This window comes from Callithrix jacchus, chromosome 17 (assembly GCF_049354715.1).
Source record: "Callithrix jacchus isolate 240 chromosome 17, calJac240_pri, whole genome shotgun sequence".
NCBI lineage: Eukaryota > Metazoa > Chordata > Mammalia > Primates > Cebidae > Callithrix > Callithrix jacchus.
Window position 1 is genome coordinate 80,870,913 of NC_133518.1, and position 5,944 is coordinate 80,876,856.

A 5,944-nucleotide genomic window follows, 5' to 3' on the forward strand; every position below is an offset into this window, starting at 1 on the left:
AACTCACCAGAACAGCAAACCACTCACGAGAACTCCACCCCATGATGCAGTCACTTCGCAGCAGGCCCCACCTCCAACACCGGGATTACAACTCGGCGCTAGATTTGGGCGGGGACACATTCAAACCATGTCAGCGTCTGTCTGAGGCGTTTGGTTGCAAATTCCAGGTAGAGACACTCTCTTCCCCTTAGGAGGGTGAAGCCAGCAGCATAGAATCCTGGAGCTGCTGGAGGCCGGCATGCTAAGGTCTGAGAGGAGCCTGTTTGAGAAGGAAGTCAACACAGGGAATAGAGCCAAGAATGGAGACAGCAAGACCTCTGTTGGGGCCGGGAGCGGTGGCTCGTGCCGGTAAGGTGAGCAGATAACCTGAGGTCAGGAGTTCAAGACCATCCCAGCCAACATGGTGAAAACCCGTCTCCACTGAAAATACAAAAATTAGCTGGGCATGGTGCTGGGCACCTGTAGTCCTAGCTACTTAGGAGGCTGATGCTGAAGAATCGCTTGAACTTGGGAGGCGGAGGTTGCAGCGAGCTGAGATTGCGCCGATGCACTCCAGCCTGGCAACACAGTGAGACTCCATCTCAAAAAAAAAAAAAAAAAAAAAAAGATCTCTCTTGGAACCATGCGAACCCCTCACTCTAGCCATGCCTGAATTTGGTCTGTGACCCTCTTGGACATGACCCGGTATGATCCCACCTATGCTTTCCCCATCTGAGAAGGCTTTGTTGTTTGCAATCACGGGTCCTGGCCAGTCGCACCCACCTGCAAGAATAGCCAGCTGTTGATGAAAACGTCAGTCCGTAGGAATTCTAATGGTTGACATTCACTGGGCACCTTCCACGTGGACTCACTGTGCCCGATTTCGTATTTGTAATAGAGTTACACTTGAACATGTTTTATGAGTTTCCGTGGTGTGAAAACCCCTGTCGTTTACAACTCAGGCTCCTTTTTCTACTCCTCAGGGCTGGAACTTAGAAACCAGTTCCCCAAAATATGGTGCTTTGACATATGGAACTGAAGAAGCCTCGAGCTCTCTCTGATCTTCCCCAAAGAAGTCGTAGTTCTTTTATCTGGTTAAGATCCAGACCCACAGGAATAATTGTTTTTAAAACCAGGAATGTAACCAAACCTGAACAGAACTTGCCACAAAATAACGTGTCAGCCGATCTCTGTTCCCAGATGTCTTTCTTTTCCCTAGTAACCCTTTATTCCCCTCTTCCCTACTTCCCGTAAACTGTGTTGTCAGGACGGTATGTGAGCTTCTGAAGCCCACCAGGGCCTGGACACTCTGGTTCTCCCCATGCACATGTAAATTAATCTGTATGCCTTTTTTCTATTAATTAATGGGCGTTATGGCAGTGGTTTTTCAGGGAACCTCTGTGGGGTCTTGGCCCCTACAGAGGCAGCCACTTTCAACTTTTTCAGATTGATTTTTTTCAGACAGGGTCTCACTCTCTCGCCTAGGCTGGAGTGCAGTGCTGTGATCTTAGCTCACTGCATCTGGACCTCCAGGGCTCAGGGGATCCTCCTGCCTCAGTCTTCTGAGTAGCTGGGACCTCAGGGACGTACCACCACACCTGGCTAATTTTTTACATTATTTGTTTGGCTGGGAGTGGTGGCTCATGCCTGTAATCCCAGCATTTTGGGAGGCTGAGGCAGGCGAATCACCTGAGGTTAGGAGTTCAACAGGGTGAAACCCGTCTCAAAAAAAAAATTATTTGTAGAGACGGGGGTCTTCCTATGTTGCCCAGGGTAGTCTTGAACTCATGGACTTATATGATATGCCCACTTTGGCCTCTCAAAGTGCTGGGATTACAGGTTTGAGCCACTGTGCCTGACCTTTTCACTGTGAACGGTTAGGATGCAGCTCATTTTTGCTCTCCGTCCCTACCACACTGCACACTTTACATCCTCCTCCTCCTCCTGATGTAGTCTTGTGGAGAATTTGTTTAGATCCACATTCACTGCTTGTGTTTTTGACTTTATAAACTCTCTGCAGAGTGGGTGTGGTGTATACGCTATGCAATTTTCTGCACAGCGGGTGTAGTATACACTATACACTCTGCACGGCAGGTGTAGCATACACTCTATACACTCTGCAAAGCGGGTGTAGTATACACTCTATACATTCTCTGCACGGCGGGTGTAGTATACACTATACACTCTGCACAGCGGGTGTAGTATACACTATACACTCTGCATGGCGGGTGTAGCATACACTCTATACACTCTGCACAGCGGGTGTAGTATACACTCTATACACTCTGCACGGCGGGTGTAGTGTACACTCTATACATTCTCTGCACGGCGGGTGTAGTATACACTATACACTCTGCACAGCGGGTGTAGTATACACTATACACTCTGCATGGCGGGTGTAGCATACACTCTATACACTCTGCACAGCGGGTGTAGTATACACTCTGTACACTGCACGGCGGGTGTAGTGTACACTCTGTACACTCTGCACGGTGGGTGTAGTATACACTCTATACATTCTCTGCACGGCGGGTGTAGTGTACACTGTATACACTCTGCACAGCGGGTGTAGTGTACACTCTGTACATTCTCTGCATGGCGGGTGTAGTATACACTCTATACACTCTGCACGGCGGGTGTAGCATACACTCTATACACTCTGCACAGCGGGTGTAGCATACACTCTATACACTCTGCACGGCGGGTGTAGTGTACACTCTACACATTCTCTGCACGGCGGGTGTAGTGTACACTCTATACACTCTGCACAGCGGGTGTAGCATACACTCTATACACTCTGCACAGCGGGTGTAGTATACACTCTATACATTCTCTGCACGGCGGGTGTAGTATACACTATACACTCTGCACAGCGGGTGTAGTATACACTCTATACATTCTCTGCACGGCGGGTGTAGCATACACTCTATACATTCTCTGCACGGCAGGTGTAGCATACACTCTATACACTCTGCACAGCGGGTGTAGTATACACTCTGTACACTCTGCACAGCGGGTGTAGTATACACTCTGTACACTCTGCACAGCGGGTGTAGTGTACACTCTATACACTCTGCACGGCGGGTGTAGTGTACACTCTATACATTCTCTGCACGGCGGGTGTAGTGTACACTCTATACATTCTCTGCACGGCGGGTGTAGTATACACTCTATACATTCTCTGCACGGCGGGTGTAGCATACACTCTATACATTCTCTGCACGGCAGGTGTAGCATACACTCTATACACTCTGCACAGCGGGTGTAGTATACACTCTGTACACTCTGCACAGCGGGTGTAGTGTACACTCTATACACTCTGCACGGCGGGTGTAGTGTACACTCTATACATTCTCTGCACGGCGGGTGTAGTGTACACTCTGTACATTCTCTGCATGGCGGGTGTAGTGTACACTCTGTACACTCTGCACGGCGGGTGTAGTGTACACTCTATACATTCTCTGCACGGCAGGTGTAGCATACACTCTATACATTCTCTGCACGGCGGGTGTAGTATACACTCTATACATTCTCTGCACGGCGGGTGTAGTGTACACTCTATACATTCTCTGCACGGCGGGTGTAGTGTACACTCTATACATTCTCTGCACGGCGGGTGTAGTGTACACTCTATACATTCTCTGCACGGCGGGTGTAGTATACACTCTATACATTCTCTGCACGGCGGGTGTAGCATACACTCTATACATTCTCTGCACGGCAGGTGTAGCATACACTCTATACACTCTGCACAGCGGGTGTAGTATACACTCTGTACACTCTGCACAGCGGGTGTAGTGTACACTCTATACACTCTGCACGGCGGGTGTAGTGTACACTCTATACATTCTCTGCACGGCGGGTGTAGTGTACACTCTGTACATTCTCTGCATGGCGGGTGTAGTGTACACTCTGTACACTCTGCACGGCGGGTGTAGTGTACACTCTATACATTCTCTGCACGGCAGGTGTAGCATACACTCTATACACTCTGCACAGCGGGTGTAGTATACACTCTGTACACTCTGCACAGCGGGTGTAGTGTACACTCTGTACACTCTGCACGGTGGGTGTAGTATACACTCTATACATTCTCTGCACGGTGGGTGTAGTGTACACTCTATACATTCTCTGCACGGCGGGTGTAGTGTACACTCTATACATTCTCTGCACGGCGGGTGTAGTGTACACTCTACACATTCTCTGCACGGCGGGTGTAGTGTACACTCTATACATTCTCTGCACGGCGGGTGTAGTGTACACTCTACACATTCTCTGCACGGCGGGTGTAGTGTACACTCTATACATTCTCTGCACGGCGGGTGTAGTGTACACTCTATACATTCTCTGCACGGCGGGTGTAGTGTACACTCTATACATTCTCTGCACGGCGGGTGTAGCGTACACTCTATACATTCTCTGCACGGCGGGTGTAGCGTACACTCTGTACACTCTGCACGGCGGGTGTAGTGTACACTCTATACATTCTCTGCACGGCGGGTGTAGTGTACACTCTGTACACTCTGCACGGCGGGTGTAGTGTACACTCTACACATTCTCTGCACGGCGGGTGTAGTATACACTCTATACACTCTGCACGGCGGGTGTAGTGTACACTCTATACATTCTCTGCACGGCGGGTGTAGTGTACACTCTGTACACTCTGCACGGCGGGTGTAGTGTACACTCTACACATTCTCTGCACGGCGGGTGTAGTGTACACTCTACACATTCTCTGCACGGCGGGTGTAGTGTACACTCTACACATTCTCTGCACGGCGGGTGTAGTATACACTCTACACATTCTCTGCACGGCGGGTGTGGTGTACACTGTGATGACTCTCCTCCATGACATTTTGTATATCCTACGGTTAATAATTGTCCTTCTCTAGGTTGGAATGATAAGTAAAAAGATTTGTGTTTTTATTTTTCATTTGCCTGGTACATGTATTTGTGACTACTTCAACCCAGACTCTCCCCTTAGTGGAGATATTCAGAGCATTCGGTTCCATCTCAGAGCCTCCTACTTTGCTCCAGGCCTGGGCCACAGCTCTTGTCTTGGGATTTCCCTTCGCCATTATCTAGAGAGTTCTTTGCTCTTCACTGCGTCCTGCTCTCAGTGCCTTCTTGTTCTAGCCCCTCATTTTGGCAGAGCACATCCTTCAGCAGTCCTGGAAAAAAAGAAGGCTGCTCGCGAGGTCCATTTTTGGGCACTTCTCTGAAAGTGTTTCTCACACACACTTGCCGTAGGTGGGATATCATTTTCCCTTAGAAATTTAGAGATCGAGTGTAATTTAGGCATTGGAGGAGCTGTGGTTGTAACACTCTACAAGACGGGTTTTCCTGAAGCTGCCCGGTCTTTTAGAACTTATCAGATTGAAGCTGCTCCTACAGATGGATTTAAGGCAAATCTTGTCTTTAAGGAGATTGAGAGGAAACTTGAAGAGATAGGAAGGCTGATGGCACAATCAGTGGCTGACTCAGACTTACGGGCTTTAATGACTGGTAGAGTGAATGAATCCTCAGTCCGCCTTCTTTCCAGGCAAATTGAAAGTTACTGGCAACGCGGATCTGGCCATGAAGTTACGAAACCTTCAGCCTCAGCCAGGCAGAGCTAAGCCGTGAACTCCCTTCGGCTACTTTTGAAAATCAAGATGAGATATACAGATATAGACACGTATATTTCATTGTCAGAGTTTAGACTAAGACTACACACTGGCTGATCGTGTGGAATAGATTTGTTTTTAAGTGGGTGTGACCAACCCTATTTTCCCTGGGTTCTGGGTGAATAGAGCTTTGCTGCTCTACTGCTTTCCTGAGCTGCATGCAACGGTGCGTTACAAAGTTAATACGGTAATTCCGGTCTGGGTAAAATTGAGTTTCAGAATAAAATTAGGAACAGTAAAATCCAAAAGCCCATGTAAAGAAGAAAGCTTTGTTTTGCTTACAAAGTATATTTAGGGAT

The 5,944-nt window shown here is 48.4% G+C and overlaps 1 pseudogene; it reads left to right on the top strand.

The window, feature by feature from the left end:
* Nucleotides 1-238: 238 nt before the first annotated feature.
* Nucleotides 239-5,604, top strand: LOC118148828 (sterol carrier protein 2 pseudogene; annotated as a pseudogene).
* The last annotated feature ends 340 nt before the right edge of the window (nucleotides 5,605-5,944 follow it).